The sequence below is a fragment of the Canis aureus genome, chromosome 10, assembly GCF_053574225.1.
Source record: "Canis aureus isolate CA01 chromosome 10, VMU_Caureus_v.1.0, whole genome shotgun sequence".
Taxonomy (NCBI): domain Eukaryota; kingdom Metazoa; phylum Chordata; class Mammalia; order Carnivora; family Canidae; genus Canis; species Canis aureus.
This window is the reverse complement of record NC_135620.1, coordinates 1533700-1548403: the sequence shown is the minus strand read 5'-3', so window position 1 is coordinate 1548403 and position 14704 is coordinate 1533700. Positions and strand designations below refer to the sequence as shown.

Here is a 14704-nt window from a genome sequence, read left to right as displayed (position 1 = left end):
GATGTGGGACATTACAGGAGTTCAGAGAAGGAGCTGTTTGTCATCAGAGCTCTTTTAACCACTGGCTCCCTTGCCCTGGATTGGGACAAAGCTGGCAATTATCTCAGAAGGACCCATAGGGTCATCCTTGAAGACAGGGAAAACATGAGGAGACTGGGCCTCTACCTACTCCAATTATGACAGTTGGAGTGAGTTTGCCAGAAAAGTCCTTCTCATCAGCCAGTTCAAAAAGGCAGGAATGCAAGGAAGCAAAATGAATGGTGTGAAGCACCGTGGTAAACAGGATGGGACTGTAGAGGTTCCTTTTTCGAATGCCTACAGCATACCCTGGTTCCAGTTTTCACAAGTGAGGAGACAGGAATAGAATGAATGCTAGGCTGATCATGGACTACGTCTCTTCTCTAGCCTCTGTGAGGATGAAGTGGTGGTAATGTTCCTAATCTGGGTCATAATGGATTTATTTCTTTCTTGATCACCTGCCTCCATGCCCTGATTTAAGTACACTGGTTTGGGACTTCATGCCCAGAGCTGATCAGACTCCACAGTTCATTTCTGTTCATGATCAGTCTGTGCAAGTCCCTTTTCTAGTATTTAAATTTATTCATTTCATCAGATTCAATTGTTTATTCTCTGTTATGCCCACAGTCTACTCACTTCCCTCTCTTGACATTTCTGACATGTTAGCAGATTTGTATGCTGGTCTGGAGTGCCTGGATTTGTAACATGTGCAAATGGCATGTGCCTTCAATCTTTTCCCATTTCTCCCCTTTTTCTTGTCTGCATCTTTCAGAAAGAAAGATCTTTCTGCATCCACACAGAAAGAATCAAACAAGATGAACTTTTCTGCATGACCCTGGAGGTGGGGCTCCGCTGAGAGTGAATATGCCTGCTCTACGAAGAGCCCCAGAATTGTCCTGCCAGACTGCTCTAGGGGTAGGTCTCCAGCCCTGAGACAGCTACCATGGAAAATCTTTAGGAGGTACATGGACATATTGCAGTCCCAGGAAACTCAGAAATAGTGGTGACTGTTGGGTGGAGAGAGGAGATCCTTATCCCATTAGGAACTCTCAGCAGCATTCAACAGTACTCCATTCCAGCCCCTTCCTCACCAGCTTACCCTGGCTAGACTCCTTGGTTTCGCTTTCAAGATTCCAATAATCATGACACATCCTCTCTGCCTGCATGTTTCCCATTATCCTCCAAAGTGCCCATTCCACCAAGTCTCATCACACTTACCTTTACGTGTATGTCTTTGCTAAGATTAATAACAATAGGCAAGGACTAACATCTAGTCTTGCTACAAACCAGGCCCTATGCTTACCTTCATAGACTTCACTCATTTTACTGCTACAGCAACCTTTTGAAGTAGGTTTGTAGATCACAATACTGATTCACAGAGAAGTTAGGAAGCTTGTCAAGTTCAAAAGATAGGAAGGATGGAATTCTAGACTCCCCTTTCCTCTTTGTTTCACCAAACAGTAGATTTACTTTTCCAGGTCCAGCTCAAATTGCCATGAAATCTTCCCTATCCAGTTCAAATTAATATGATAACACAAGGTTGCATTTTAATGGCTTTTTAAAAAGATATTGTTTATGTATTCACAAGAGACACATAGAGAGGCAGAGACACAGGCAAAGGAAGAAGCAGGCTCCTTGTGGGGAGCCCCATGCGGGACTCTATCCAAGGACCCCAGTATCATGACCTGAGCCAAAGGCAGACACTCAACTACTGAGTCACCCAGGTGCCCCAAATAATAACTCTTTAAAAAAGAAAACCCCAATAACCTTATCTCTAGTGTCTAATCTCACCTTTACTTTTTTGATGAAATGGCTCAGGACTTACATTTCTTTCTTTCTTTCTTTCTTTCTTTTTTTTTTTAAGTTGACAACATTTATTATAATTCACGTATATTCTATAGGAAAAACAAACAAACAAACAAACAAACAAAAAAAACAAGGAATGTAGCAAACACGTCAGGGTTGGACCCAAAACAAAAAGCACCAAAAAACTGTAGGTTTGTACAGGTTTGATCTATTTACAACAGGAACAGGTGCTCCCCCACATCAGGCACAGCAGCTGCACTTGTCTGATGCAGACTCGCAGATGCAGCCCTGGGCACACTTGGCACAGCCCACCAGGCAGCAGGAGCAGCAGCTCTTCTTGCAGGCGGTGCACCTGCACCCTGCACTTGCAGGAGCCAGTGCACGTGCAGAAGTCACCCGCGGTGCAGGAGAAGTTGGGATCCATAGCGAGAAGTGGTGCCTGGAGTCTGGAGACAGCTGCGGGAGAAACAGTGGCGCTTGGAGGAGGCGTCAGGACTTACATTTCTTGAAGAAAAAAAACCAACAAAACGCACAAACCTTGGCCAGTTGTTTTCCTGGGCAAGGAAGGGAAATCTCTATCTCAACTATAATGCACAAGAGTAGATGAGGGTTTTTTTCCCATATTTTTATTATTTTTACCGTTTTATTTTAAAACATTTAAATTTATTATTAACATTTTAAAATAAATAATTAATTTTTAAAATTTAGATTTTTTTTACATTAAATAAATTTTTTTGGTATATTTTTTTATTGGAGTTCGATTTGCCAACATATAGTATAACACCCAGTGCTCATCCCATCAAAGCCCTCCCCATTCCCCCACCCACCTCCCCTTCCGCCACCCTTTGTTTGTTTCCCAGAGTTAGGAGTCTCTCATGGTTTGTCTCCCTCTCTGATTTTTCCCACTCAGTTCCCTTCCTTTCCCTTATAATCTCTTTCACTATTTCTTATATTCCACCTATGAGCCTGGACCCCAATGTCCATAGCAGCAATGTCCACGATAGCCAAACTGTGGAAGGAGCCAGATGCAGGTTTTTGAGGGGTCAGACAATGTGATAGAGTGTGAACATGACAGATTCTATCCCTCCTTTTTAGTAAACTACTTTAATAAACTAAAACACACAGTCTCTGCAACTGCATATGTAAATCAAATTTTATATTCTTTAAGGAACCCAACCAGGCCAGACATTAAAGGGTAGGTACTGGTTTGTGTTTTTTTTCTCTTGACCTGTCTGAATACTATGGAGATTGGGTATTGTGCTGTACATGTGCACAAAAGTCCCCCAGTGAGCTGAAGGAAACTTGATGAGAAAGGAGTTGATAAAGTAAAACCCACTGGCCTATGAGAATTTTAAACTGTTTATTAAGAAAATTTCAAGCATACACAAAGGTGGATATTTTAGACTTCCATGTTTGTCCTAAGCCAGATTCTTATTCCCTCTATTCTCCTACCCATGAAATGTATTCTCTCTCTCATTTCCTTATTTTAGCACATTTCTAAGTTTGGAGTTGGGCACAGTGAGACTAGTTATGAGATTATCACAACTCATTTTATTTTTTTTATTTTTATTTTTTTTTATTTTTATTTTTTTTTCACAACTCATTTTATAAGAAGTATCAGTTAGTTAACTGAATTATGTGTCTGGGCATTAGAGCACCCCTGTGTGAATCTTTTGTAACCTCAACTTACCACAGGGTCCTAAATGTTCAGTAGGCATTTGTCAATGGAAAATCTAGTCCTTGTGCAAGGAAATGAATTAAAGAAACTAGTCCATTCCAAGAAATGAAAGTAAAATGAAATAGGAATCTCCTATCACCAGCAAAGGCAAAAACTGTAAAACATGTGTTTAGGTGATAGTAGTGCAAATTCCTGCCTCCCTGGATTTGGCTAAGTTAAATGTTCTCAGAATTTTCTTCCAGTCTAGAAGTTCCATAATTATAGATAAACAGTCTTGTTTGCACACTGATGATGCAGGGGTGCAAAATCCTAGAGAGATATGAGTTGGCATGGGCTTAGTCAGGGAATGCTTCCTGGAAGAGAAGACTTTGGACCAAATTGAAATTTGGACAAGGCTCAAAAAGGGGATAAAAATGAAGACTATCATCAGAAAGACACTTAATATTAAGGAGCTTAAAATTAATTTGGTAATTGGGCACTACATAAGTAACTATAAGTAGAGGGGCAGTAAAATAAATTATGGCTCATCCACATGGTGAAAAACATCAACTCTTGAAAAGAATGAGAGGAATTTGTAATAGTGGTTGCTTTGGGAGGTGAACTAGGCAGCAGGAGGAGGAAGTGAAAAGGAAATACATTTTTCAGGATGTATCCTTTCCTGTTTTGGATTTATTACCTTTTAAAAATGCATACAATAATTTATGCTTAATAATTAATTTGGAGAAATGCTGGCAAAAAGAATGGAGGGTTTCATAGACAAAGCCAAAACTTTTCTTTCACTATAATTACTCCCTAAGTGATTGTCAAGTGATATACTTGATAGTTAAAGGAATGATTTTATTCAGGCTATTGTAATGGGGAGAACATTTAGTGATAAGGGAAGTCTTAAAGAAGAGGGAAACTTGGGGGTTTATAAAATTAGGGAATTCATTGAGGAAGGGTAGAGGTAAGTCTAATCTTAGACTATGTGTGAGCAACATGGTCTTTTGTGGTTAGCCCTTTAGTTGTTTCTGGGAACACAAAAAGGTGATGGGATTTCTTAACCATTTCTGTTTTTAGGCAACACATGGCTCATGAAATATCTCATCCAGTCTCATAGCTTTAAATATCATCTGTATTCTGAGTTAAGAAAAATTACTCCAAATTTGGAAATAATGGGGATGAATGCATATTCTTTTAATGTCATTGTTTTACAGGCTCACCCTCAAATTATAAATACTCTAGGAGATTATGCCCATGTTTGTCTTTGCTACTTACTGTTTGATCAGAGCCCAAGCACTGTGAGGTTGCATCAACTTGTAAATTTCCATCTGATGAAAAAATAATCTCAATGATTTAATTAATTTCTCTGAGCACATTAACCAGTTTTGTGCCTAATCTAGCAGTTAGTTAGAATGAACTATCATTTCTTTATTGAACTGTCTATAAACCCCAACTCTTCAAGTGCTCTTTGAACCAACTTTATCATCTTATTTGTTAATTCATTAATGAATATCAATTGAATAAAATCTTTGACACATATTTATTTTATATTTGTATGAGAGTCAGGTTTTTACCTTTATTAAAAAATAATTGTTACTTGTGTGAACTCACTTGAGAGAACAAATATACTTTGCTGAAGAAGTGTACCTCACAGAGTGCCTAAACCCAAGCACGTGTTATGTAGGCACCCATAATGATTCCCAAAGTGTTGAGAACTTTATTTTATTGAGGCTCTCTTTTTCTTCTTTGATGTTGTGTGTTTGTGCCCTTGTGTTTGTTTCTGATTATTGGTCAAGTTTGGTTTAGGCTCTGTGCAGACGCAGTAGATATTTATTCCCATTGGTGGAAAATTGAAACTATTTTTGAGAATCTGGTTTCGTAGTCAGTTTGGTGATGATGTCTGTCAGATGTATGCTGAGGAAAAAAGTAGTCTTTTTTATGATTGAATCTGAAATTTTTACCTAGTTTGAGCCCAAACATGGAGAAGTTCCATGTTAACTTGTGGATTTATGTCTAGTAGAAAACACAATCGCAGAGTTTTATGGCCTGATAGGACATTAAACACTTTTATATCTTGGAAATCTTACTTGAACATGATTTTGTTTTTATTTAATTTTATTATAATTCTGCTATACTTAACATGCAATGTTATCTTAGTTTCTTGGTGCAATACAATGATTTACTACTTGCATCTAATACCTGGTGAATGAATTTTTATTGTTGGATTCTGTTTGCTAATGTTTTCTTGAAATTTTTGCATCTAAGAAAGAGATGGAGTACTTCCAAACTCGTTCTATGGAGTACTTCCAAACTCGTTCTATGAGGCCAGCATCACCTTAATTCCAAAACCAAAGACCCCACCAAAAAGGAGAATTATAGACCAATATCCCTGATGAACATAGATGCTAAAATTCTCAACAAGATACTAGCCAAGAGGATACAACAATACTTTAAGAAGATTACTCACCATGACCAAGTAGGATATATCCCCGGGACACAAGGTTGGTTCAACACTCGTAAAACAATCAATGTGATTCATCATATCAGCAAGAGAAAAAACAAGAACCATATGATCCTCTCAATAGATGTAGAGAAAGCATTTGACAAAATAACAGCATCCATTCTGATCAAAACTCTTCAGAGTGTAGGGACAGAGGGAACATTCCTCAGCATCTTAAAAGCCATCTACAAAGAGCCCACAGCAAATATCATTCTCTCTCTTTTTTTTGTTTTTTATTATTTTTTTAATAATTAATTTTTATTGGTGTTCAATTTACCAACATACAGAATAACACCCAGTGCTCATCCCGTCAAGTGCCGCACTCAGTGCCCGTCACCCATTCACCCCCAACCCCCGCCCTCCTCCCCTTCCACCACCCCTAGTTCGTTTCCCAGAGTTAGAGGTCTTTATCTTCTGTCTCCGTTTCTGATATTTCCAACACATTTCTTCTCCCTTTCCTTATATTCCCTTTCACTATTATTTATATTCCCCAAATGAATGAGAACGTACACTGTTTGTCCTTCTCCTATTGACTCATTTCACTCAGCATAATACCCTCCAGTTCCATCCACGTTGAAGCAAATCGTGGGTATTTGTCGTTTCTAATGGCTGAGTAATATTCCATTGTATACATAAACCACATCTTCTTTATCCATTCATCTTTCGATGGACACCGAGGCTCCTTCCACAGTTTGGCTATTGTGGACATTGCTGCTAGAAACATCGGGGTGCAGGTGTCCCAGTGTTTCATTGCATCTGAATCTTTGGGGTAAATCCCCAAGAGTGCAATTGCTGGGTCATAGGGCAGGTCTATTTTTAACTCTTTGAGGAACCTCCACACAGTTTTCCAGAGTGGCTGCACCAGTTCACAGTCCCACCAACAGTGCAAGAGGGTTCCCTTTTCTCCGCATCCCCTCCAACATTTGTGGTTTCCTGCCTTGATAATTTGCCCCATTCTCACCGGTGTGAGGTGGTATCTCATTGTGGTTTTGATTTGTATTTCCCTGATGGCAAGTGATGCAGAGCATTTTCTCAAATGCATGTTGGCCATGTCTATGTCTTCCTCTGTGAGATTTCTCTTCATGTCTTTTGCCCATTTCATGATTGGAGTGTTTGTTTCTTTGCTGTTGAGTTTAAGAAGTTCTTTATAGATCTTGGAAACTAGCCCTTTATCTGATATGTCATTTGCAAATATATTCTCCCATTCTGTAGGTTGTCTTTTAGTTTTGTTGACTGTATCCTTTGCTGTGCAAAAGCTTCTTATCTTGATGAAGTCCCAATAGTTCATTTTTGCTTTTGTTTCTTTTGCCTTCGTGGATGTATCTTGCAAGAAGTTGCTGTGGCCGAGTTCAAAAAGGATGTTGCCTGTTCTCCTCTAGGATTTTGATGGAATCTTGTCTCACATTTAGATCTTTCATCCATTTTGAGTTTATCTTTGTGTCTGGTGCAAGGGAGTGGTCTAGTTTCATTCTTCTGCATGTGGATGTCCAATTTTCCCAGCACCATCTATTGAAGAGACTGTCTTTCTTCCAGTGGATAGTCTTTCCTCCTTTATCGAATATTAGTTGACCATAAAGTTCAGGGTCCACTTCTGGGTTCTCTATTCTGTTCCACTGATCTATGTGTCTGTTTTTGTGCCAGTACCACACTGTCTTGATGACCTGAGCTTTGTAGTACAACCTGAAATCTGGCATTGTGATGCCCCCAGCTATGGTTTTCTTTGTTAAAATTCCCCTGGCTATTCAGGGTTTTTTCTGATTCCACACAAATCTTAAAATAATTTGTTCTAACTCTCTGAAGAAAGTCCATGGTATTTTGATAGGGATTGCATTAAACGTGTATATTGCCCTGGGTAACGTTGACATTTTCACAATATTAATTCTGCCAATCCATGAGCATGGAATATTTTTCCATCTCTTTGTGTCTTCCTCAATTTCTTTCAGAAGTGTTCTATGGTTTTGAGGGTATAGATCCTTTACATCTTGGGTTAGGTTTATTCCTAGGTATCTTATGCTTTTGGGTGCAATTGTAAATGGGATTGATTCCTTAATTTCTCTTTCTTCAGTCTCATTGTTAGTGTATAGAAATGCCACTGATTTCTGGGCATTGATTTTGTATCCTGCCACGCTACCAAATTGCTGTATGAGTTCTAGCAATCTTGGGGTGGAGACTTTTGGGTTTTCTATGTAGAGTATCATGTCATCGGCCAAGAGGGAGAGTTTGACTTCTTCTTTGCCAATTTGAATGCCTTTAATGTCTTTTTGTTGTCTGATTGCTGAGGCTAGGACTTCCAGTACTATGTTGAATAGCAGTGGTGAGAGTGGACATCCCTGTCTTGTTCCTGATCTTAGGGGAAAGGCTCCCAGTGCTTCCCCATTGAGAATGATATTTGCTGTGGGCTTTTCATAGATGGCTTTTAAGATGTCGAGGAAAGTTCCCTCTATCCCTACACTCTGAAGAGTTTTGATCAGGAATGGATGCTGTATTTTGTCAAATGCTTTCTCTGCATCTAATGAGAGGATCATATGGTTCTAGGTTTTTCTCTTGCTGATATGATGAATCACATTGATTGTTTGAACCAGCCTTGTGTCCCGGGGAAAAATCCTACTTGGTCATGGTGAATAATTTTCTTAATGTAGATCCTTTCTTCTTTTAGCAGGATGGTCCTTAACCTCCACGTGTTTGAGGTCCTTCCCAACTTCTTGTTGTGATTTAGTTCTAATTTCAAGGCATTGTGGTCTGAGAATATGCAGGGGATGATCCTAATCTTTTGGTATCGGTTCAGATCCGATTTGTGACCCAGTATGTGGTCTATTCTGGAGAAAGTTCCATGTGCACTTGAGAAGAATTTGTTTTCAGTTGAGTTTGGGTGTAAAGTTCTGTAGATATCTGTGAAATCCATCTGGCCCAGTGTATCATTTAAAGCTCTCGTTTCTTTGGAGATGTTATGCTTAGAAAAACTATCGAGGGTAGAAAGGGCTAGATTGAAGTCACCAAGTATAGGGGATCCCTGGGTGGCGCAGCGGTTTGGCGCCTGCCTTTGGCCCAGGGCGCGATCCTGGAGACCCGGGATCGAGTCCCGCGTCGGGCTCCCGGTGCATGGAGCCTGCTTCTCCCTCTGCCTGTGTCTCTGCCTCTCTGTCTCTCTCTGTGTGACTATCATGAATAAATAAATAAAATCTTTAAAAAAAAAAAAGAAGTCACCAAGTATAAGTGTATTATTATCTAAGTATTTCTTCACTTTGGTTATTAATTGGTTTAAATATTTGGCAGCTCCCACATTCGCGGCATATAGATTGAGGATTGTTAAGTCCTCTTGTTGGATAGATCCTTTAAGTATGATATAGTGTCCCTCTTCATCTCTCACTACAGTCTTCGGGGTAAATTTTAGTTTATCTTATATAAGGATGGCTACCCCTGCTTTCTTTTGAGGAACATTCGAATGGTAAATGGTTCTCCAACTTTTTATTTTCAGGCTGTAGGTATCCTTCTGTCTAAAATGAGTCTCTTGTAGACAGCAAATAGAATGGTCCTGCTTTTTTATCCAGTCTGAAACCCTGCGCCTTTTGATGGGGTCATTAAGCCCATTCACGTTCAGAGTTACTATTGACAGATATGAGTTTAGGGTCATCATGATATCTATTCAGTCCTTGTTTTTGTGGATTGTTGCACTGAACTTCTTCTTAAAGCGGAATTTTAAGAGTCCCCCTTAAAATTTCTTGCAGAGCTGGTTTGGAGGTCACATATTCTTTCAGTTGCTGCCTGTCTTGGAAGCTCTTTATCTCTCCTTCCATTTTGAATGAGAGCCTTGCTGGATAAAGTATTCTTGGTTGCATGTTATTCTCATTTAGGACCCTGAATATATCCTGCCAGCCCTTTCTGGCCTGCCAGGTCTCTGTGGAGAGGTCTGCTGTTACCCTAATACTCCTCCCCATAAAGGTCAGAGATTTCTTGTCTCTTGCTGCTTTAAGGATCTTCTCTTTATCTTTGGAATTTTCAAGCTTCACTATTAAATGCCATGGGGTTGAACGGTTTTTATTGATTTTAGGGGGGGGGGGATCTCTCTATTTCCTGAATCTGAATGCCTGTTTCCCTTCCCAGATTAGGAATGTTGTCAGCTAGGATTTGTTCAAATACATATTCTGGCCCTCTGGCCCTTTTGGCGCCCTCGGGAACCCAATTAAACGTAGGTTTTTCTTCCTCAGGCCTTCGTTTATTTCTCTTAATCTGTCTTTATGGTCTTTTAATTGTCTCTTTTTTCCTCAGTTTCCCTCTTTGCCATCAAGTTGTCTTCTATGTCACTCACTCATTCTTCCACCTCGTTAACCCTCGTCGTTAGGTCTTCTAGTTTAGATTGCATTTCATTCAATTGATTTTTAATTTCTGCCTGATTGGATCCAAATTCTGCAGTCATGAAGTCTCTTGAGTCCTTTATGCTTTTTTCTAGAGCCACCAGTAGCTGTATAATAGTGCTTCTGAATTGGCTTTCTGACATTGAATTGTAATCCAGATTTTGTAACTCTGTGGGAGAGAGGACTGTTTCTGATTCTTTCTTTTGAGGTGAGGTTTTCCTTCTAGTCATTTTGCTCAGTGCAGAGTGGCCAAAAACAAGTTGTATTGGGAAAAGGAGAAAAAGAGAGAGAGAAAGAAGGAAAGAAAAAAAGAAAAAAGAAAAAAGGAAGAAAAAAGGGAAAAATAGAAGAAAAAGAGAAAGAAAAAGAAAGAAAGGTAAAAAAAAAGGGTGGGGGAATCAAACAGTAATCAAAAAGAAAAAAACAACACACGGGGGAGTATCTTCTGATTCTGTATACTTTAAGTCCCTTGGCTTCTCCTGGAAGTTGTCAGTCCAGCTGGTCTTCTGGGGGAGGGGCCTGTTGTGCTCATTTTCAGGTGTTAGCACCTGGGGGAGCCGCTCTTGCCCCCTGCCTGGTGCAGGGCTCAGTGGGGGTTGTTTACCCTGTGAGGCCCCAGGAGGAACAACCGCAGTGGCGGTGGCAGCTCTGGAGTCCGGAGTCAGCTCCAGCAGTAATTCCGGAGCTCTAGGTCTTCAGGGCCTGGAGGCTCCGGGGCGGGGCCATGGATCTGCCCAGCTTGGGGCAGGAGCGTCCTCGCTGTCCTGGGCCCTCCCGGCCTCTGCCTGTCCCGGGGGGAGGCCGGATCCTGGGCTGTGTCCCGGCGCCCTGTGCTCTGGGGCCTGCGCTGTTGGATTCGCGCTCCCGCCCCGCAGCCCCCTCCGCGGAGCCTCCCCCGAGCCCCCCGAGCTGCTCCCGCCCCGCAGCCCCCTCCGCGGAGCCTCCCCCGAGCCCCCCGAGCTGCTCCCGCCCCACAACCCCCTCCGCGGAGCCGCCGCCCGAGCCCCCCGAGCTGCTCCGGGTCCCGCCGTGCGCGCTGCAGCCCTTAGGGAGCTCGGCGCACTCTCCCGGGGCGCAGGTGTCTGTTAGTGTCCCCGGGAGCCCAGGGCATCCCCGCCCTCCTGGGTCCTGCTCCAACTCCCCGCGAGCCCCTTTCCCCCGGGAAGGTTGGTGCAGCTCCTGCTCCTCCGGGACGGGGCTCTCCTGTCCTGGGGACCCTCGCCCCGGCCTCAGCCCGGCTCCTCGCGGGGCCCCTCCCCCTTGGAGGCCTTTTGTTTCTTTATTTCTTTTTCCCCGTCTTCCTACCTGATAGAAGCATGAACTCTTCTCACTGTAGCGTTCCAGCTGTTCTCTCTTTAAATCTCAGGCCGAATTCGTAGATTTTCAGAATGATTTGAAGGTTATCTAGGTAATTTGATGGGGACAGGTGATTTGGGGACCCTACTCTTCCGCCATCTTGCCCCTCCTCTTGTTTTTTTTTTTTTAATCGAATTTGATACCCTGTGTCTTTTGATTGGAGCATTTAGCTCATTTACATTCAGAGCAAGTATTTAAAGATATTAATTTAGTGCCTTTTTAGTACTTGTAAAGTCATTGTTTCTGTATATTGTCTCTCTTTCTTTCTGGTGTGTGTTACTTCTGGGCTCTCTCTTCACTTGAAAGATCCTCTGTAGTATTTCTTTCAGGGTACTTTAGTGATCACAAATTTTTTTAGTTTCTCTTTGTCCTGAAGCTCTTCATCTCTTCTTCCATTCTGAATGACAGTCTTGCTGGATAATGTATTTTTGCCTGCATATTTTTCTCATTTAGCATCCTGAATATATCATGCCAGTCCTTTCTGGCCTGCCAGGTCTCTGTGGACAGGTATGCTGCTAGCTTTGTGTTTCTACCCTTATTGGTAGTCATTAAGGAGCTCTTGCCTCAAGTTACTTTCAAGATTTCCTCTTTATACCTGAAATTTGCAAGCTTCACGATTATATGTCAAGATGTTGGTCTATTTGTATTGATTTTGAGGGGAGTTTTTCTGTGCCTCCTGGATGAATGCCTGTTTTCTTCCTCAGATTAGGGAAATTCTCAGCTATATTTTGTTCATATAAACTTCCTGCACCCTCTCTCTTTCCCATTTCTCTGGGACCCCCTACTATTTTAGTATTGTTTCACTTTATGGTAATGCTGATTTTTTGAAGTCTCCCCTCATGATCTTTCTTTTTCCTAGCTCCCTTATTGTCTACCATTTTGTCTTCTATATGACTGTATCTCTCTTTTGCTTTTTTATTATAGCAGTTAAAGCCTCCATTTTTATCATATTTTAGTAAGTCTTTTTGATTTTGACCTGATTAGATTTTAGTAGTTTTATTTCTCCAGTAAGGGATTCTCTAGTGTCTTCTATCCTTTATCAAGCCTAGCTAGTGTCTTTATAATCATTGTTTTGAATTCTAATTTCAACATCTTATATCCATATTGATTAAATTCCTGGCAATGAGTACTGTCTCTTATTCTCTTTTTTGTGTTGAGTTCTTAATCTTGTCATTATGTCCAGAAAAGAGTAGATGAAAGAAGGAAAAAATACAAAAACAGTGACAATGACACCAGGAAAATATATACTACACAAATCAGAAGAGAGCAGAAACCAAAGGCAGAAGAAAAGGAAAAAATGAGAATAAAGTCAAAGAAGAAGTTGAACAGAACAGACTATTAAACTAGATACTTGGTATATTTTGTTACATTTGTTAGAAGGAACTAGATTCCAAAATAGGAAAGAAAAACTTATATACCTACAAAAATGAAGTTGAATACAATGAAAGGAAGCAAAAAATGAAATATATACATATAAAACATAAGTATAAAAATGAAAATTAAAACAGATTTTTAAAAAGCATTGATACATAAGAAAGTAGCTGAAAAGGAAAATAAAATATAAAACTGACTGACTAAACAATAATAATAAAAACCATGAATGCTATATGCTTCTTTCTCCAAGAGCTGGAGTTCTGAAGTTCTGGTATTAGCCTTCTAGTTCTTGCTAGTCTTCTGGGGGAGGGGCCTGTTTCACTGATTCTCAGGTGTCTTTGCACAAGCACAATTGCATCCCCTTTGCCAGGGACTAGGTTCACTGTAAGTGGCTCTGGAGCCAATGTGGGGGATGAAAATGGTGGTGATATCTAGCCTTGAAGCTGAAAGTGTGATCTACCACCTGCAATCTTCAGTGAGCCCTCACAGAAAAGCAATAACTCCTATCTTTCTGGTTTCCATTGGAACTCTGTTCACCTAACCTATGACTGAGCATTTTTATCTCAGGCAATAGATCACTTTTCAAGTCTACAAACTTTAGAGACTCTTGTGGCACCCCCCTGTGTCCCTCTTCCCTGGGGAGGTAGGTGCGTTTTGCTGTAGTTCTGTCTCTTGCTGAGCCCCTGCTCAAAGAGTGGTTACCTGACTGTGCTTTGGTTCCTGGTTTATTGGCAATACCAAGCAGACAGCTAGTGCCTGGGATCGCTGTTTGCAACCAGATTCCTCATTCTAATATTTGGGAACACTGCCCCACTCAGGCATACCAGTTCTTTTTGTGACCCTACAGATCCTGAGACCATACTGTCCCACCTGGGATTCTGCCCCACTTCTCCTCCCTGAGTGCCTTTCACACAAGGATGTCTCCCACCAGAATAGACTTCTAAAAGTTCTGATTTTGTGCTCTGCTGCTTATAACACTTTCCAGTTCCTGGTTTACAGAGGCTTCCTGCCCCCACAGTTTATCTTCTAATATATTAGCTCAGATTTATGTCTCTATACCTCCTACCTTGCAAAGTAGTCACTTTTCTATTTGCGGAGTTGCAACAATTCTTTTCTCAGATTAATGGTTGATTTCACGAGTGTCCAGAATGATTGGACAAATATCTAGCTGAATTCCAGGGACTAGAAGAAAATAGGGTCCCTTTCTCCCCCATTATCTTATTTTTTTTTCACTATCGTAACTTAGAATCTAAAAGTTTCCCTCCTCAGGTACACCCCTAGAAGTAAAATTGGCACCTCAAATCCTGCATGGAAGTTCATTAACTTAACTATAGATACTTACGGCCCCAATTCCATAAAGTCAAGGCAGGTGAGAGGCCTCTAGGGAGAGCCTGGCTTATGTTTTCCAGGGAGACTATGAACATAAGCAAATATAGAACTGGTGCTTTAAGAATTGTAGATTGTGAGACAAGCTGGAGCAGCTCATGTTTTTTTTTTTAATTTATTTTTTATTGGTGTTCAATTTACTAACATACAGAATAACCCCCAGTGCCCGTCACCCATTCACTCCCACCCCCCGCCCTCCTCCCCTTCTACCACCCCTAGTTCGTTTCCCAGAGTTAGCAGTCTTTACGTTCT

At 41.0% G+C, this 14704-nt stretch overlaps 1 pseudogene; it reads right to left on the bottom strand.

Moving 5' to 3' along the window:
* Window positions 1-1753: 1753 nt before the first annotated feature.
* On the bottom strand, window positions 1754-2453 carry LOC144321561 (metallothionein-2 pseudogene; annotated as a pseudogene).
* Between the last annotated feature and the right edge of the window lie 12251 nt (window positions 2454-14704).